Below are 22,050 nucleotides of genomic sequence, written 5' to 3'. Positions count from 1 at the left end.
GTTTTCTTATTTGTTTTTCATGAGTTGGATTCAGTTATTCTACGACCTTTCTCTAACCAAATCGGTTTTTATTTATTTATTCTAAATCATCATAATTGCAACAAATTCACAAATTTGACTGTTCAAATTTCATTTTATTGTATATCAGTGGAAGCTTATACAGAGCCTAGTTCAGGGTGAAAGGCAATAGATGTTCTTGTTATTGGTAAGAAAATTTTTAGTTGCAATAAGACAGTGGTTACCAAAGTGTGTTTCATTTTTTAATATTCTATTGCGTGCATTGTACATCAACTGACGAGCACTACATTGCAAGTTTGGATATTCTGAATTAGACTGATATCTTTTATAATAAGGCTATTGTGCAACGACAATAATTTAAATTGTAACACGAAATCTAAAGCATGTGATAAAATTTTCGAGAATGAGATTTTACTGTGATTAGTTTTTAGTGTTAGTGTTCAGATACCGCAAGCAAATGTTCTGATAAACGTAACATATGCATTTTTTATACGTATTTGGAGAGAATTGAATTAAAAAAAAGTTGCTATAATGCTTCCAATATTTATTCGTAATCTGTAGTGTTTTGCTGATGATTCATTTAGACTTGGTTTTAAAGTTTTAAAGGGAATATTCCAAACTATTCAAAGTTTGTAATTAAAATCTTTTTACTTTTAAGTCTCGCTTTTTTCACTTCCGACAGTATCATGTCTCGATGATTGTGTGTGTGTGTGCCTCAATTAGTTTTTTTAATTTTGGGTGAGCGAACACGTACTACTACTTTTACCAATACCTTTCCATCTAAAATCTGTACGTTTCAAACCTTACTCGAGGTTTTGTTCGCTTTCCCGATTCTATAATCAGTTACTTTTATTTTTGTTTTTATCTATTATTATCGTCTATTGCTGATTATGGAGTCGAAATAAGCTTATACTTATTATACTTATGGCTTTGTAATAACTTATTATGCTTGGCCCATTGTTTTTCATCTGATACCACTGACTTGTTATCCTATACTCATGCCTAACCTGGAATAGCAATTGAATTGTTTGCATATCCTTGCCCAGAACATATTGTCACCTAATGTATGGATCAGATTGTGCTTTATTTCCTGTACTCAAACCAGTACCAGTACTGCTTGCTCGTTATAGTCCGGTGTGCCTTATGTATGAATGAAAATCCAATTTAGGAATTTTATTGAAGTTGTGCCTTATAGCATGGTGCACCGTCTTATGGTCATAAAATGCGGTATTGTACTTGAACTGTTTGCCTAACAATATATATCTACCCTTACGTTGCGACGAAATTGTTTTTTTATATCAAAGAAATTGGTACCTCCGAAGTATGTAAATCCAAGATGGCGGACACTGGAACTTAGTATGTGTACCTGGTTAGGGTTAGGCCATAATGTCAGTTACAAATACTATAGGAGTCACTTGGCTAGTCCCCGAACTTGTAATTGATTTAAAATAAGGAAATTGAAATAAAATTTTGACGTAACCGTAACCCTAACCTGGTACATACACTACGTTCTAGTGTCCACCATCTTGATTCACATACCTACTTCTAGAAGTACCTAGAAATTGGATGAAGGATTGACTGGAATCACAAAATTTATCTTATATTGGACTATAATCAAGCAGTTTATCCACAGATTTCATTTAACTATCTTCCTGCAAATCCCAAGATATTTGTTAGTCATTCTATCGCTGTGTAGTAAATATAATCAACCAAAATTTGATTAGATTTATCATTAGCAATATTAACTGGTGTACCCAATTCACTTTATTCTGAATCAAGCTAGATTGGAAATACAACTTGAACACCATGTCAGTTTTTTCTAAGAATACTTTCAGTATGTATTTCTGAAGGAAATTTCAAACAAATTTACACCCAATGAGGTTTGAGGTCAGCCCATGAAATCCTCAATGCTAAGTTCAATAGGGATGACATTTGAAGATTTTTTTAAAGATTAACCAATTCAATATTTGTTTCTGATTAGAACATGAGGAATTGTGGCTGAATATTGTTTGTGTGCCTCACATTTTTGTTTCAATTCTTAAATTCAGAAGATATTTTTTATTTCATTTTGCATCTTCATCCATTATAGTATATTAACACTTCCATTACTTTTCTTTTAATTGGGGCTTGTAAAATCTAACAAATCAGTACATATTGGAGCATAGAATCTGAATACCAAATTAGAATATTCATAAAGAAAATCTTAAAATAAAAAAATAAAAAATAGACTATGACTATTACAAATTCCTTAAAGTGTTTCAATCAATTACCACATTCAATTACCAAATATGTATTTTATACTGTAAGTGTAGTCTGTACAAAAAGTCTGTGGACAGAAAAGGGTACTCCCGAAGTATGTGAACTAAGATGGCGGACACCGGAGCGTAGTATGTGTACCAGTTTAGGGTTAGGCCATAATTTCTTTTCAATTTATCTTGTTTTAGTTTTGATAGTTCGGGGACTATCCAAGTGACTCTCGTAATATTTGTACCTGAAATTATTGCCTAACCTAATCTGGTATACAAATATGTATTTTATTCTGTAATTGTGGTAGTATACAAAAAGTCTGTGGACAGAAAAGCATGTGAATCATTGTGCAAATTTTGAATAACTCAATATTTTTAAGTGTTTGCTTATTAGGGGCATTGTTCATTGAGCAATCCAAAGGTTTTAAAGGTTTCATAAATGAATTTAGAATCAGAATTCCATTGGTTAATTGATTGGTATTTACGCTAATAAATCCAATTATTTCTATACTTTTGAATCAAAATGTTGGTGAACAATCATATTCAGTGTGTCTATTTTATATAAATTATTTTTGAGCATATGTCGATAAGCTATATGTTGTATTTTTTAAAAAGATCTACAAAGTACAGGAAATAAGGAAGCTTCGCTGGCACTAAATTAGGCATTTATCGCTTGTAATCAAAGTTACCAAAAACTGGCCTGATGCATACATGGACTATTTATGAACACTATATATGTGTAATGTAATAACATGAACAATGCAGGGATGGAATTACTATAAACATTGCCAATAGTTCACCAAGGTTGAAAATTAACTGGTTAGATTTTTGAAAAAAAAAGAACAGAAATGGTTTGCCTTTAGTTCATTATTAGTCATAACTAATGTAGTTTGGCCTGCAGCAAGCTTGATAAAACATACAATTCATTCTATCAAATTTTGTTGCCAATTTTTCACTTTAAATTTCATGACATTTATATATGTGTGATTAAAATTTTGGTACTGCCCAAATATGTGAACCAAGATGGCGGACACTGGAACGTAGTATGTGTACCAGGTTAGGGTTAGGCCATAATTTTATTTCAATATTTCCTATTTTAGTTCTATTACGAGTTCGAGGACTAGCCAAGTAACTCCCGTTGTATTTGTATCTGAAATTATGGCCTAACTCCGACTTGGTACACATACTATGTTCCGATGTCTGCCATCTTGGTTCACATACTTCGGGAGTACCAAATTTTCAACAAATTAAAACTTTATGATGGACAATTCTATGACTTTTTTATATGAAGCCTTTGCCTTTAATGTTGAACAAGGTCTGGTACAAGCTCCCACTGATGTCTAGCAATACGTAGGGGCTATTAACTTTGGAGAAATATAATGTTTTAATTCGGAATTGGCTAACCAATCTATTGAAGCCTGGGCTTGATTTCTTTTGACCTTTGTTATCGTATTCACCTGGCCAGAGACATTCAAAAATTTATATTTTAAAATTCTTTTGAATTGAGTATTGCAGCTGTACTACATTACTATGGATCAATTTTATTGTTGTTTTATCAACGTAATAAAAACGGCATAAATGTTTAGAAAGAAGTTGCTGAATGTTTGTTGCAAACTTCTTTTCAAATTCCTTATCGGAAGAGTTATTGTCATTTTGTTGATATATTTATAATTTTATATATCGGTAATTTGATTTTTAATATTATACCAAATTTGAATTTAGGATGCATTACAATTATCTACTTTTAGGGTAATTTAAAAGTGGATATTTATTTACCTATCAGTGTATATCACGACAGTAAGACTTTAAGGTCATATTAGAATATTATATAAATATCTGTCTGATAAATAAGATATATATTATGGACGGATTCTCTATATAAAATATCTTATTATTGTATTATATATTCAGATATTTAACAGTAATCCAACAACAAAATCTTAGTGTGAAATGATAATCGAAATCTTTGTAGTCGCTAAGACACATTTGTAGTCATGGTTATAAACATTATCTAGTTTTCATGATTTTGCTAAATATTTGTCAGTTTAAGGTGTTTCTGGTTCTCGATGTTTTCATTCTTGCTTGTCTGACTGTTTTTGTCTGATTTGTTTTTTAGTTCGTGATGAAAATGCCAAAGCAAGTTTCCCTTGTATTGGCTGGATATTGTGTTCAGTTTATTGCGCTTCTGTTGTGAAATTCCTGTGTAATATTACTGCGCCCTTCGTTTACTCTTAGTTAATGATTATTAGTTTTTTTGATAAAATGCCAGTTTGTACCAGATCTTGAAGTGCTAAGTAAACAGATGACGACAGGCAGGTGATTTAAATGCTGTTTTTCTTGAAATACCAATATATTCCCTAGTCCTATAAAGCTGTGTACAAAGAGGGTGGGTCTATAACAAATGAAATTTTCTTGGCAAGTTATGGTCAGTAAGTAAATCATACCATATTTGTGCAATTCATCAACAGCCTTCGGTCAATCTAGTTCAAGGAAAGTGAATTTAATGCAACATGAAATAACAGTGAATTTAACTGCTTTATCTCAAATGTATCATTGCTCATATCTGAATAGTTTGGCATTTCACAAACCTTCTTTTTAATAATAAAAGCTTTTTATCATTTAGGTAAAATTACTTTGCTGCATTATTATGGCTGGTTCACAATTTAACTTTCCAAAATTTGAGGTATTCCGGAATTATGTGATCCAAGATGGCGACCACCGAAACGTAATATGTGTACCAAGTTAGGGTTAGGGCATAATTTCGGTGCTCCTGAAGTATGTGAACCAAGATGGCCGACACCGGAATGTAATTTCATACTCTACCCTCCGTCAATATCAATAGTTTCAAAACTCTACAATTCTAACTTTTTGAATTAGATATTAGAACTTCAGGTGTCGCTGCTCAATAACCAGCTTTGGTTCATCGCGACTTCCCTTCCCCAGTAAAACTTTGTAAATTATCATTTTCTTGTAATTTGTGCTTGTGATATTTTTTTTTACTGGTTGGAAAAAATAAACTTGGCTTGACTTAGTGTAGAGGCAATCAATAACAAATAGAATTTCATTAATACCCTGAAGGCTTGAAATACCATTGAAGTTATGTTTTTGAACATTTGGTGTCTCATACAGCCAACAATATCTGATGGGTAGTTTAAACTTGTATTTGTCATCTAAGTTAAGCAGCCGAATCATAACTTTATAACAGTGGTTCCCAACCTTTTTGCGTCGCGACCCACTTCGGATCTTTTTTAACATGCCGCTACCCATTCCACAATATATGCTGAATTTAAATTAATAGGTCCCTCAAAAAAATGGATATTAAGGTTTAATCAGTTTCTGTAAAATAATTATCTTGAATTAATTTAAATACTATCAATTTTTAAATTACCCCGTTAAAATTTTAAAATTTTAAATTAAAACTATATTTAAGTGCACTATCAGTACTATTTGCTGAGTATCAAATTTCCGGCTAGTATGCTGATTTACAGGACTGCATTTTTCAAACTGAATTACTGGGGTTAGATTAGCTTTTGTCCAGAAAATACCGGGAGTCAAAATCGACCATGACGGTCCCCGAAAATACGGTAATGAAAATACATACCTTCCATGATACTCATTTGCTAGAAAGTTTGCCTTCTGTAGACTTCCAATTCCCGACTATTGAATTGATTTTAGAAAATTTTGAATCTGCCACTTTTACAAAAATTTCCTGTTGCGACCACAAAGTTTCTTGTTAAATAATATTCAAACGCACATGTGTTAAAATGAGACACTTATTGTAATGCTTCCCAACCGGCAAGAATTCCACCCAAGTAAAGACTTTTTCTTTTATATATATATACATATCATGAGCACTTCGCATTGAATACATATTGCGTGACACAAATATCAAATCACTTTTTTAAGATAAATTACTTAAACTGTATAAAAATGAGAATGCACCTTACGCATTAAATCGTAAAGCAGCCCATTAGAGATTCAAAAAATAAATAGTATGAGGTGCGGCTAAAATGAAACGGGACTGACGTCACAGATTGCACAACACGATTGACCATCGGTAATCAACACTTTTGCAGTGTGGCGTAATATGTGTTCTTTGTTTAACAGCTGTTTTGACACAATATCGCAATTATTTTTGCTTTTCAGGATCCATAAGTGAATGTGATAAATTTCTTGTTAGGTTAACCAGGTTAGGGTTAGGCAATAATTTTATTCTGATTTCCCTTATTTAGTTCTATTACTAGTTCGGGGACTGTCTGTGTTAGCCAAGTGAATATACTCCCTGACTATAGGTTTCAGTCCCTTTACACAACTTAATGTGAAGTAGGCCAGTAAAATTAGTTACATTCATATTGGTACACACACTTCTGGAGCGCCCGTTTAGAAATACAAATACTGTCTAGTTATTTGGTAAAAAAACAAGTGTCTCTATTGTATAGTTTTGTTATGCTTGGTCCATTGTTTTTCATCTGAAACTATTGGCTTGCTATTCCATTCGCATGCCCAAATTGGAATAGCAATTGGATTGTTTGCATACCGTAACCCAGACCGTAACACAAATTCTACTTTATATGTTTACCTTAATTGTTCGCCTAACAATAAATATCTCTGCTAACTCAGAGCATACCAAAGTAAGCTGTCACAACACTAATGTGAATCATCAGCCACTACGATTTTGGGGTGGCTGTGATGTTGCCCACTTTGAGAATCACTGGTCTCAACAATATGTGTATACGCATGCAACAAGGTGACACATGAAACTTATTTATTATGTCATAATATCCCAAAATTTTAGACAATTGTTATGCTGTCATTGTATAACAACATGTTTGTTTACCTCCCAATTTTTTTTGAAGTTAGGTATAAGGGGCATCATTTTCAAAAACTTGCCCCTGGCAGCAAAATTGTGGGGTCAAGCTTTTCCAAGCGATGTAATATAGCACTCACTCACACATCTCGCTATGAACGAAGCCAGGTGCAAACTGCTACTGATATATAACGATAACCTAAAGAAGATTTACTTTTCTGGCAAAGTTATCCAAGCTATGCTAGCTTGCACTGAAAAATGTCCTTAAAGAAAACATACAACATAATTTCTGTTTGGGGGGAAGTGGCATGACCCAATTATGAATAATTTAGGGTAATAACAGGGTATTATTCCGAAATATATTTAATTTGGAATATTCTTATCATTGGAAAACGTGCCATTTCTTTCAGCATTTTGAATAATTGAAAGGCAGTACAGTTAATGTCAGATGTTAATATGAGTTTTTAATTAACATATAATAATTATGACATAACAATATAGTAGTTCTCTCTCTGAGCTAGTCACAAATCAGTGATAAATAGATAAATGGTCATAATTTGAAGCAAACTTCAAAGAAGTTTTCGAAGGAACTTGTTTTTTTAGAATTCAGCTTGGTTTAATTGCTTTTCTGTCACTACAAGGCCGAGTGTAAAACAAGTTCAACTCATGCATGGTACAAGTGGTGATGGTGCAGTATTGTCATTTGTCAACTTAATTAGTATTAATGTAATGCACATATTTTTTGCACATTATGAACTATTCAAAATGTACCAAGGCCAGAATATAATTTGCACACACCGCGACCAAATGTTCTGTTAAAGTTTGATCAACAGGTACTCTCGTGGTATGTGTACCAGATTAGGGTTAGGCCATAATTTTTCTTATTTTAGTTTCATTACGAGTTCGGGGACTGTATGTGCTAGCCAAGTAAATACATCCTCTGACCATAGGTTTCAGTCCCTTTACACAGCTTGATATAAAATAGGCAAACAAAATTAGTTACCTCCATATTGGTACACACATTTCTGTAGCGCTGATTACCAAATGCAGTTTTATGTGTAGTTGAGAAATGAGTAAAAAAAAGTTCCTATAATAGTTCCAATGGTCATTCATAATCTGTAGTGTTTTGCTGATGTTGGATTTAGACTGTTTTGACATTTTGAATTGATGAGAAAGAAGATCCAAACTATCTAGAGAAGGGGTTCCCAAACCGCGGGCCAAATCCGGCCAGCGTAACAATTTAAAATGGCCCGCCGAACTTGAGTAAAACGATGTTGTTATGTCATTACCACAGTTTAAGCATGTGTTTATCACGTAACAATTCAATTATGCCGATATCTCAATAATACGTACCGGTATTACCGTGTTTCCCCAAAAATAGGACAGATTATTTCAATTTTCTTTCGAAAAATATAACTAGGGCTTATTTTCGGGGCGTGTCTTTTATTTTCATGAGTCAAAAAAAAATTACAAAGATTTTCAAATATAAAAAATATGAAAACCAATATTCATTTACTTAAATGGCACGTTTCCTCTTTCACACTTGTTAGATTAATCATTTACAACGTGTAGGGGAGATTTCCTGCTATCGACTAGGTGCTACTGACTATACGTCTTATTTTACGGTGAGGCTTATATTAAAATCGTTCTTAAAATTCAGGCTAGGTCTTATTTACGGGATTGGTCTCATTTTCAGGGAAACACGGTAGGATTACAAAGAGCAGTAATTAAGTTATCAGCCCTATAAGAAAGCTTACAGATGTCAAAGAAACAAACAAAACTAGACTTTGCAAATAGACGTTTCCGGGATAAATGGTAGCTTTCATATTTCTGTATTGCAAAGAATCAAACTTCAGCGATTTGTCTTCCTTGCCAATGAAATATTCCAGTTCTGAAGGAATACGACATTAAGCGCCATTGTGAGTCAAACAAACAGATTGCAAAAAATGTCAAATGAAAGTGAATCCACTGAACCCCAGCTAAACCGCCGCGAACTTTCGGGCGCTAAACTCTTCCGGCCCGCGAACATTCTCCCGATTCTAAATTTGGCTCTCGTCCAATAAAGTTTGAGAACCCCTGATCTAGAGTATGTAATTGGAATTGAATTCAAGCCGTTCCAGAATAATATTCTGTATAGCCACGACAGCCCTGTTTAACTAGTGTTATTGTAGTTCATATTAAGTCTTTGTGTGAGTCAGATTTTACTTGGGTTAATATTTGTCCATACTACGTTTCACCGAGTTTTCACTTTTGGTGTCATTGATTTTTGCCAGTTTCGCTCATTTGTCAGTCATATAGAAAATATTTCAGATGGTTATATTATAGTATGATGTAATGTCTGATAAATCACATGAGTGTAATGAAATATTACACAACAAACGCAATAGACAAAAACAGGGTACTGTTTGGTTGTAAACTGAGTATCTATTATGTGGTCCTTTCAATAACTTTATGTTTCAATGAATGTTGTTACGACTCAAACATTAGGATTTGCTATAAAAAGCAATAGACCGAAACAGGCTGTTATGAGGTTGTAAAACGTAGCATAGAGCGTATGTATCTCTTACATGTTGCCCTTATTAAATATTTTGTCTAGTAGAGAAAAATCACAAGTGTCCCTATGTATAGTTAAGTTACTCTTGATTCATTGTTTTTCTTCTGATACCATTGACTTGTTATCCTATCCCCATGCCTAACCTGGAATAGCAACTGGATTGTTTGCATATCGTAACCCAGTCGTAGCACGAATACTACTTTATATGTTTACTTCAACTGTTCGCCTAACAATATATATATCTATTCTAAATCAGAACATACCATGTAAGCTGTCGCAACACTAATTTGATTCCTCAGCCACTATGATGTAGTTTGATATGACCATTTGTTATATATAAACTTACTGTGAATATACAAAAATCCAAAGTCATGTTATTCGGCCACAAATCTCTAGCCAGACATGCGAACATCTCAATCAAAATTACAGGTATCCCTCTTGAAATTGTTCACTCTTATAAATACCTTGGCCTCACTATTGACAATCAATTAAAATGGAACTTTCATACCAATGAATTGCATGAGAAATTGTCAAGATCAGTCGGGATCCTAGGGAAGTTAAGGAATTATGTAAACGACTCGACTCTGCGAACAGTATATTTGGCTCTTTTCCAATGTCATATCCAATATGCCTTAGCTGCATGGGGTTCCGCTACCAAAACAAACTTGAATAAATTAGAGATTTTACAAAATAGGGCTGTTAGAATTCTCTGTAGGGCATCTATTCGTTCTAACCTGAATATCCTATACCACAAGACCAGGGTTCTAAAATTGTCCGACATCTATAAACTAGAGATTTCTAAACTTATGCACCAATTTAACAACAACCAATTGCCCCCAGCTTTTGCTGACTATTTCGTCATGCTTAGTAACGTGCATGAGCATAATACACGCTCATCGACTAAATCCAATTTATTTGTCCCTCGATTTTCATCAAGCAAATGCCAAAACTCCTTGAAATACAGGGGAGTTGTAATTTGGAATAGCATAGGTCAAAGCCTTCGTCATTCATCTTATGACACCTTTAAATTTAAATACAAAAAATTCATGCTTTCCCTTTACCATTCTGCTGCCTTTTCATCCGATTAAAGTGGACCCAGAACTTTCTTCGCCATTGCCAGCTCCACTGTCGACTTGATCCAGTGATCCAGAGTACCTGAAATATATAATTTTGGAATTTATCGTGTAATCAAACAAATATTTTTACCTATGTATGTTACATGGACCCAGCCTTACAAAAAGTATTTACTGTATTTTTAATTTCACCCAATATATCAAAGGGCGAGCTTTTGCTAAAATATTGACCTAAATCAAAAATTTTAGGTATCATTCTCTTATTAAATGACAATTGTCCTGCTATATGCATTTACAATCAGTCATGCTTCCAATGCAAAGCTCATATTGTCTTTTCTGACCATGACCTCTTTATTACCTATTTACTACTATGAATTGTTTCTTTTTACATATTTGATTCATCTCTGATTGACCCACTGTGTGAATGAGAGGATATCATGTAGGAAGAAACCATGCATAGTTCATGCACTGTGATGTCATGTAATATAGTCAGTTATATATTGGTAATATTTGAGCCTGATCTAAGTTACTAAGATCTTGGTCTCTGGCACCCTTAATAACATCATTTTAATGTTAAACCATATTCGATTGTAAATTTTTTTTTTTTTTATCTTTGTACATTTGGCATCGTTATGTCATAAACTGACTGACATTAGATTTTTATCAATCTACCTACCTTTGCTTTTTCCATGTTCTGTATGAAGTGGTTAGTTCCACGTGAAATTAAATCCTACCTTGATCTTGTAGAATACCATTTATTCATTGATCATGTGCCTTCCAGTTATACACTGAAGTTCAATTTTCTTACCATAAAAGGTTAAATTATTTACAGTTGCATGCATACCATACTACTGGTAGGCTTCCTGTTCGTGAAACTTCATTTTTACCATTGATACCTAAACAACTGTAGCCCTGCACCATACAATGTTCTACATACGACCACAGTCACTTCACAATGGTACCATTATTACTTTGCAGCTATCGTCATGGCTACTTAGATAATTGGTGCACGGAGTCGTTTCTTGTTTTGTTGTTGTTGAAACGCGAGATTACTGGGCATACCTGGTTGGAATGCCTTGACGTATTTATATTTATTTTCAAATTAACGTATATATGATACTGTATATACACAGTTCGACTTTTTTTTTGTTATTATTTCCTTGTTAGACTTGCTTATGGGTGCCGCTGCTCGATAACCAAATTTGGTTTCTCGCGGCTCCCCTCACCCTGAAATGCCTTTTTATTTATTTATTGCAATTTGTATATCAAGTGTGCATTTAGTATGGTGAGAAAATAAACTACTGGTTACTGATTACCATTCAGAGCTTTCAAACTGGAATACTGAAATAATTTTATCACATCATTTTCATATTACTGGCTAATGAAAAATTGATTCACATAGATAAATAATATTGGCAAAATTTGATACAACCAATTTAGACACCAGAAAATTGTTGGAAAAATTAGCAATGAGTATGACATAATGGGCGGGGGGACATAACAAATAAAATCAATATGATTCATCAGGTTTTGAAACTCCCCCACTTTGTTCAAAATGACTGATATTGGAGTGAATGTGCCTATGTTCTACATGAGTTGGCCAGTTAAGACAGGATTTGTCTAATTCCCATGTCTGCTATAGGTAAAATTCAAAAACTGTTCCCAGCTACCATGGCAACAGTAACAGGGCCAGGAACCTAGCACGCAGCATGGTAACGTTTGTTTGGGTGCTTGTAATCGGATGTCTTGGGCATAAGGGGCTGCCCCGGGCAGCTATGTTACAGGATAGATTTTGTTGCTTAACTTGATGATTTAAATGATAATAATACAAACATTTCACTCTTACTTGTCCTTTAATTTATTTTATCAAAACAACATCTATAATCATTTTAAGAAACTCGCCCCGGGAAGCAAGATTGTATATCCATGTTATTGATTCACAGAATATTTATTGCTGGTCGTCGTCTAGTTTTTAGTCCGACATTTGAAAACCAAACAGACAATAGTTGCCCATGATTTAGGAGCAACAGGGTTTAGTGGTAGTTTATGGTAGTATAACACATCAGCAGACCGCTTCTCATTTTATAATACAATTTTTTATACAAATTATAAAACTAAGTTGTGATTAACCAAATTTAAAAATCAAAAGCGCAGCCAGCTCAAAAATTGTGGGGCCAAGCTTTTTTAGTGATGTAATATAGCGCTTACTCTCATGTATTGCTCTGACAAAGCCAGGGAAAAACTGCCATGGATATCTAACGATAACTTGAAAGAGCTCTCCGCCGATTTACTTTGTTGGCAAATTTAGCCCAATTATAGGTAATTTAGGGTAATAATAGGGTTTATAACAAAGGACTAACACATTTGTCAGTTGTAACCACCATTATATGACACTCTCCCAAGTATATTTGATTTGTAATCTGCACTGAGCATTTCAGTAATAAGTTTCTACATTATAACATTTTAGCAAACTCTACTGGAAACAATGCTTCTTATCAAATTGGTGATTAACACGCCTTAATTTTGAGGTGTGACATCACACTTTAATTGCGCACTTGAATACAAATTGTATGACCTCCTAATATCCTTTTAGAGTTTCTCGTGTTTATTTAGTGAATATCGCGCACAGATCTGAGCGCCGCCGTCCAAAAATATTGAAAATATTTCACAATTAAAATTAATCTTACATCTTATCATATTGGAAGACAGTCAGTCTAAGTGGGTAAAATTGTATGTGGTTGCAAATGTACATGGGGGAAAATATGAGTGGGCGCAACTATACGTGGGTGCAATCGTAAGTGGGTGAAACTGTATGTGGGTGCAACTGTACGTGAATGCAATTGTAGGTGAGTGCAACTTTATGTGCAGCAACTGTATGTGGGTGCAACTTACGTGGGTGAAAATGCTCATGGGTGCCAAAATTACAATACTCATTATTCGATGTTCGTTAAAATATTCAAAATATTTCAAATAAAAAAATACGATTTAGCCCACCACTAATCGCGGCGCATGTAAATATTTATTCATTGAATGGCAATGAAAAATCAACTTGAATAGTATTATATTCCAAGCAATAGTTTCACATCTCATGCATTCGACCGGCTCTACATGCGATCGTGTTTTTGGATATATAAACAAATATGACGCTACTGACATCTGCGAGTTATAGTTCTCTTTAAAATTAATTTTTGCGATAAATTCGGGTACCAGCTGCCTACGGATTAATGGTCGATGTTTGAAATAGGACTTGTACAATATTCACCAAACACCGTCGGGCAAAGAGAGGCGAGCTACACGTAAGATGTAACTGTGGATTTTCGCCGTGAACGACGCCTACTTTTTAATTCATTAAACGCCTCACGACGTCGTGAATTGCACTTTTGATCCACTGTTTTAATTTCACCGTAATCCCCCCGTAGGAAAAATCCTGGCTGCGCCCCTGCCTGGTACACATATGGTACTACGTTCCAGTGCCCGCCATCTTGGTACACATACTTCGGGAGTACCTGCAATTATCCATGGGTTCAACTGTACGCGGGTAAAACTAAAACTTAATATTTGTACTATTATACAGTGGCGGCGCGTCAATAGGGCCAACCGGGGCAATGCCCGGGATGTTTTTTCGGTATAATGAAAAATATTCGAAAAATACCTCAATATCGGCTGCACAGACTGTCTACACTAGCCATATTCTCCCGACATGGTTCATTTTTCGCTCGCAAAGCCTTCGCCGAACGTCCACGGGGCGACGCCGATTTTGCCCCGGTTGCTCATTGTATATCGTATTCTCTCTTTTATCTTCCACTCGCCGCGTTTGTCTCGTTTGTTTTCTGTTTCTTTTACTAAATCATCGGGGCCGATCGGGGCTAGCATCGAAATTATGACGACACAATGCCGACGTGACTTACAACAACGTGTTGACATATTCACGCATTCCTTCTCGTTCGTTGGTTGCTTGAAGAGTTGATAGTTTCCTCGCCTTCGTTTTTGTCGCTTGTTTCGCTATTTGAATCAGTTAGAGACCTTTAGTCCATTTGCTTTCGATTTTTCACATTCCTTTTGAGCTCCTCACTTCTTTCCGGCTTCGCATTTCTTAGTCTTAGACCTCATAATGAATAAGGTTGATGCACTACTTCGCACTCCGTTTTTGCAGCTGCCGCTGGAACAAAAATTAGAGGTACAACGTCTTGGGCCTTATCAACCAAAAAATTGTTCACTGGAACAATCCCATGACGGAGGAAAGCGTCGGCGTACGTTCTGCGCAGAAACTTGGTATAAAAAACACGAATGGTTGTGTTACAGCGAGGACAAAAATGCACTTTTTTGTTTTTATTGCCTACCTTTTGCTACCGCCCGTGACTCACGTTGGTGTAAATTTAGTTTTAGAGATCTTAAACATCTTTCCGAGCGTGCCAGGGATCATCAATCTTCTATGGAGCATCTGGACAATGCAGTAAAATACCGAACATTCGGAAATGTTAATATTGCAGCACAGTTGGATGAAGGACGCGCGGTTTCTATTCGTCGGCACAACCAAAACGTCGAGAAAAACCGCCATGTTCTCGGTCGATTGATAGATGTTTTGAAGTTCATTGGTTGTCACGAGCTGTCCCTCAGTGGGCACGATGAACGGACTGGCTCTTTTAATAGAGGGGTATTTTTGGATATGGTGAAATACACCGCATCCCTAGATACAGTATTGAGAGATCATCTTGATGCCGCAACTGTTTCGAAAGGGACATCTAAGGATATCCAAAATGATTTGCTCGACTCAATGTATAAAATTTATTTACAACATTTGGCTCTGGAAATTGAGAATTGCCAGTTCCTTTCGATTCAGTCTGACGAGACAACTGACATCACGTGCGTTTCCCAACTGGCTGTGATTTTTCGGTTTGTGAAAGATGGTAAACCTGTACCAATCGTTGATCGCACGGCTTGCGGGATATCTGCTGTACTGAAAGAAGTGTTACAGCCTTACAACGCGAAGTCAAAATTGATAGCTCAAACTAATGACGGCGCGGCAGTCATGAGTGGGTCGAAACATGGTGTTCAAGTTTATATAAAAGAAGATTTTCCTCATGCGCATTTTTTACATTGTTATGCACACCAATTTAACCTCGTTATTAAAAATATGTGTTTTGATACCCCTCTCGTCCGTATATTTTTTGCAAATGTTTCGGGGTTTTCTTCATTTTTTTCCGTTTCGCCGAAGCGCTCTGACCTCCTTCGCCAGATATGTAGCCGCCGTCTCCCAGCTTGTGCACCAACACGTTGGAACTTCCAATCACGCGTGGTGCAGGGCGTGTCCGAAATTAGGTCTGAGCTCATCGAGTGTTTCAATGGCATTCAGAGCTCTCCGGTTTGGGACGAACGCTCTGTGAGGGAGGCGGCAGGTCTAAAGCGTCTGCTAGAAGATGGTGAGTTTTCATTTTTTCTCGCTTTTTTCTCCACAATATTCTATCACGTGGATGTATTATACGGCGCATTGCAGTCAAGGCTAATGGATGGAGCGTCTGCGCAGTCGTGTATTTCAGACTTCTGTGATTCTGTATCTCGTATCCGGGAAACAATAAAATACGACAACACATGGAGTGCTTCTTTACGCCGCGGGCAACAACGCAGCGTTTGATTTTGTCTGCAAAGGAATGCTGTGACATTCTGGTGAATCAAATAGGCGATCGTCTGCGCACTGAACACCTTGCCGCGTTCTCTTTGATGAACCCCAAAAATTTTTCAAAATTTGCACGTCAATTTCCCATCCATTTATTGGCTACTGTCTCCAAATTTTACCCCATGATAAACGTGGGTAAATTGGAAAATGAATTGCGATGTATATACACCAATCAAACTTTTTTGAACATCACATCAACTTTCGCGCTCTATGGGTTCCTCATAGATAACACTCTAGTAACTACCTTTGCAGCGTCTGCAAAATTTCTGGACATCATTTTGACGACGCCTATTTCTTCCGCCGACGCAGAGCGAACATTCAGCACGCTGAAGCGTATTAAAACGTATCTCAGAAACACAATGAAGCAAGATAGATTAAATTCCTTGGCTGTTTTATCCATTCACAGAGACGTTATTTCTGGAATGCATGACTTTAATCAGCGCCTTATTGAGCATTTTGCTTCCAATAAACCGCGGCGCGTTGCATATATGTTCAAGCAGTAGAAGTCTAGCAGCTTATATATCTATGAGTGAGCGACGCATGTCCTTATCTTTGCATTACCTTTCCTTTCTTCATAGTAACGTTTTAAACCTTATTTTAGGTTTTGTCTGCTTTCCCGAAGTTTCTGTTAATATGTCATTGTATTTATCTGGGTAAATATTGCCTTTCCTTTTGAAAGAGGTTTCAAAATAAACTATGTCTATATTTATTAATCCCTTGACTTGGACCGGGTTTAAAGACAATTTCTTATCCTTAAAAATTGTCGCTTTTGCCTATTGGTTGTTACCGATGGAATGGTTTTTATACTCATAAAATGATGGGAGAACTTACAGCGCTCATCCTGTCCCCGTAGATGGAGGTGACTTGGTCCCGCAGTAGCTTGCCCCGGTTGTCAAAATGACAACGCGCCGCCACTGCTATTATATATATATGTTATCTATTATTATGTGATGGATATACCTACACTCATGCCAGTTACCTATCTTACCTTACCCTAAAATTCCTATATATTTCGTATTATACAGAATTATCATTTTTGTGTATGTACGGTAGATTGTATAGATATGAGTGACCGACTAGAAGATGTGATCAGAGGATGTGTGAGACAATTTGCCTCAACTGTTGATTTCACAACCTTTGCACAATCTGGGAACGGACTCGCACTCAGTGTGCAAGATGTCACTACGGTCATTGAAAACCACAGATTGTCTGTTGAAGAACTGAAGAAGAAATTGTTCTGGCTTTGGGTTGAAAGAAACAGATCGAATGCAACTGCACAAAGAATAAGGAATCTTGTAACACAATATTATGAAGTAGAACAACAGACTGCTTCCACTCATGTTGGCAGACTCGAAGATATTTCACAAGATGTTGCTAAAACCACGGATTCATGTACGTTTTTAACCTTATTTTAGACTATGCTTACATTCCTCGTTGACCTGTTTTAAAGTGTCGTTATGTTTTGTGCAAAGAAACAAAAAGAAATGATTGATTGATAAGTCATATTTGAATATTATAGCAGCAATGTGTCATATTTCAATATTATTGCAGCATTGTGTCATTGAGAATGCACGAGCTACCAAATAGCTAACATCTTTAATATGAAATCAGAGGCAAGGTTCCCTCTAAGCTGTGCAACTGCGCAGTAAATTTCAATCAATTTCATGTGGTCACTCTGATACAAACAAAACAAAATACAGAGGACCTGGAGGACGGGCGTAACTTAATAATAAAGTTAAATACGTACAAGTAAATGCCCGTCCCCCAAAAACAGTCAAAACACAATAAAAAAAACACGATGTGACATCGGGCAATATTTTATAAATTCAAATTAAAATGTGAGACGTGTATGTGCTTTTCCTATAGATATATGGATAAAAGAACACTCGCTGCCGAAAAATGGTGATGCTGTAGGCCTAGTTCAATTATATTGCAAAAGTAACACAGTGACAAATTTATTTTACTAAAAAACAATCTTGGTAAATGGATTGAATGTTCCATAGCAATCTATGCACAAATCATGGATTGGGGTGTTGGGTTCTCCTGTCGTTTTCGGTTAGTTCAGTTTAAAATCATTGTATCCGTTCCAATGCCTCCAACACCAATATCGAATTTCCACGAACAACCACCATCCAGCCATTTCAACAGGTGTAATGGTCCCACCTTTTCTACGCTCTGTTCCATCATCCACGTCTAGATTCATAAAAGGATCGAAACCTCGCAATATACCCGTAACAGATCGTCCACCATTCAACTTCAAATCCAATCTTTTATCCATAAACTTCTTTAATTCCGGTCGATGGGCTTTGGCCATGTTGATATGGCCTGTTGATATTACGCGATACAGATACCGAAACATATAACGCATAGCATTCACTAGTCTTTTCTAGCTGACACGTCCGCCCCCGACAACGGTCGGACACATACTAATTACTAATTTAGACAATTTGCGCAGTAAAATCTCATTCTTGCGCACTTGCAACATTATGTTTTCAAAGCTTGTGTCCTGGGTCGTCATATTTTTTAACGCCTAGTCAGAATGTCCGTTTTTTGTTTCACGCGTAATCTGAACGCCACGGCCCATTGTGATGTCACAAACTTATCTGGTACGCCTGAGCACCTTGATTTCTCTATGCCAGCGAGGGCCCGTTTCGCATTTCGAAGTTTTTTACGAGCCCCGAATTTCGTGTTGCTGCACCGGTATAATTTATTTGTTTTCCGTTGCGTAGTCGACATAAAAAATATTTGGAATGTTTAGTATTTAAATAGGTATTTGGGGTTGGAAGCTGGTGTCCAATTTTGTTATAGGCAGTTTGTTGCTCATAGCCTCATGGCTAGACTAGTTGGAATTTGAAGGAGGGAGTGCTATCGCCGTCGGCTCTTGGGCCATGGGTTTTTCTAAATGATACAGGTGGTATATAATAATTAGACTGTGTTTTATCAGAAATTACTAAAAAAGTTTCAAGCGTTTTCATATTTAGCAGTTTACTGGAATGAGTGGTTTATTATTTAACCAAATCCAATACACTAGCGTTTTTATCTTAGTAAAATGTCTATTCGAGAAAGCAAGGCAAGGAATGGATAAATACAACAGTGGACCGTGAGACACTAATTTGCAATCGTGATACCGGTATGCATAAGTAAAAAAAAACTGCTAACTTTCCGAAATTCATTGCTATTCCGCGTCAAGGAATGTGATAATCTGCAGAGTTTGTCAGATAGTGGCACCTGATAGTGATTTTGGAAAAGGTAAATCATAGGAGTAATGGGAAGATGACTATCTAAAATAGGGTCACCATATTTGAAAAAGCAAAATTCCGGACAGTTCATGACTATTTTCATGACCTCGTAGTAAAAAATATGCGCACGGTACGAAATAACAATGTTCTTTATTAGCAGTGTGCACAGCACGATTGCAGATGCAGTAAAATTCCGGATTTCGGACATTTGAGCATTTTTAAATTCTTCCCGGACGCAAAATTTAACCCTAAATTCCGGACATGTCCGGAATTTTCCAGACGGTATGGCAACCCTAATCTAAAACACCTTTTGAATCATAAAAAGTACATTGACGCACTAGGTGCATTAACTCAGAAGCGATATTTTGAATCAATAGGAGGTAGTTTGAACTTTTTCACCACAATGAAGAGAATGAAGTTTTGAAAACTCGTCAAGTGAAATGAAGCCTCTCATAGATAGTGTTCTACCACGCGTTAAGCTAAATTCATTAATATTGTCCCGCGAAGTAATAAATAGACGTATGTGAAAATACACTAAATTGCCACAGCCATGTTGAAGCAAAAATATCGGCTTTGAATTTCTGAAAAGCATAGACGTTGGCGTCAGGGAAGAAATCATGCAGAGCACAAGACAAGCAAAATTTCATACCCTGATTGTTGGACACATAGTGGACATAGCGATCGTTTCAATATTATGTAGTTGTTCTTGTTATTCTTTTTCTCCTTTGTCATGATGAAATCGCTTTTCTCTTCAAAAACTAGACCAATTGCTTTGAAATTTTCAGTGGTTAAAGATTGATTTTTTTGCCAGAAGGGTATTACTTTTACTTATTTCAAATATTTCTGTGAACTTCAAGATATTCGTTATTTATGTGTCAGAATGAAAAATAGCGACACCTTGTGACGTTCCGCGGACATCGGACGCCATTTTGTGTCCGACTGTACTGCTTCGCTTGGTGTGAATATATTTGTGAACTGTGATCTGATGGTACGGTAAACCCAAAGTGACTATAAACCAAGTGATGACATGCATTGGTAACGTTATAAGCGCTCGTGTGACATCACATCAGCCATTTTGTGTCCAGAGTTCTATCGCTGTATGATCCTAATTAAGTGATTTAAACCTGCGATCGTTAAACAGCTGATTAAGAAAAACGATGCTCAATAATTCGGACCAAACTTTCGCAGCGGCAAAACGAATGAACATTCTTCTGAAAAATAAATTATCCGCAGATGTTTCTCGGATAACTCGGCTCGGCGGTATGGTCACCGTATACGAAGTTAAGGTTAAAGTCATCCAACTTCACTCGATAAATCAACAACCCAATAAGACCAAAATATTAAACAAAAGGATACACATTTTATTATTAAATTATTATAAAATTCTTGATGTAAGTATCGCTACTTGCACAGAACCTATTTTAACAAACTGACAGAACTACAATACAAATTATACTACAGAAACTTGCACTATTTTTGCGGTACATGTCATGATATTAAAATTTGCGTATCGCAAATTTTCGACAAGGTTGTACATTGCCAAAATAATAATAAAAAAATATATTACATGCATGGAATGAAGGATAACGGCGTATATCAAGTTTACAAGAACATCTAATAATCTGGAGTGTATAATATATTATCTATTTGACTTGAGCTCTAGTCGCAGGTCTACTAGCATACCGTTTTTCAATAATTTTTTTTGTCTCCACCTTTGCGTGAATATTTAACTTATTGAGAAAACGTTTCAAAATTTTAAAAGCGATATTGTGTCAAGGTGGGAAATTATATTTCAAGCAACTTCATCTGTCAGAAAAGTAACAGGCGAACATATATTATAAAAGGCATTAATATTTGCGCGAAATATAGTTTATACTTCGCGCAAAAATACGATTGCTTTTTTGGATGGGTGGCATAAATATTGGGTAAAACTATCAATTTTCAATATTTATCAGGTGTGTAAGACCTGAAAAGAGTTAGTAACGATTGTGCGCATTCATCGGGATTGACACTTTCCATAGAAACAACCAAACAATTTGAACCCCGTGTCTTTATAGGGTTCCTGCGAAAACATCAAGGCTAATTTTTCACTGTCGGATAGATTCAGATTCAGATTTTATTTTCGTCATGCAAAACCAATATACGATATGAAAAAATAAAAAAAGACATATAACAAATTACGAAGACAGATATCGCGGCGACTGGTTTTTAATTTTTGTACCTTATAATGTACATGCTTCGATGAAATTCATTAAGCAGCACAATGTGCTAGCCATGAGATCGTTTACATTCTATAATTTTTGGAGCAACTGTTGCGACAGCTCGTTAAATTAAGAAACATTTTTCCGAGAAAATTCATTTCATCAGCTTTTGGAATGATTAATGTAAAACGCAGACTTTAAACTTTCGGCATGGTGTGAATAGGTATCATAATATCAG

This window comes from Styela clava, chromosome 1 (genome assembly GCF_964204865.1).
Source record: "Styela clava chromosome 1, kaStyClav1.hap1.2, whole genome shotgun sequence".
Taxonomy (NCBI): Eukaryota; Metazoa; Chordata; class Ascidiacea; order Stolidobranchia; family Styelidae; genus Styela; species Styela clava.
This window is presented reverse-complemented; position numbering follows the sequence as displayed.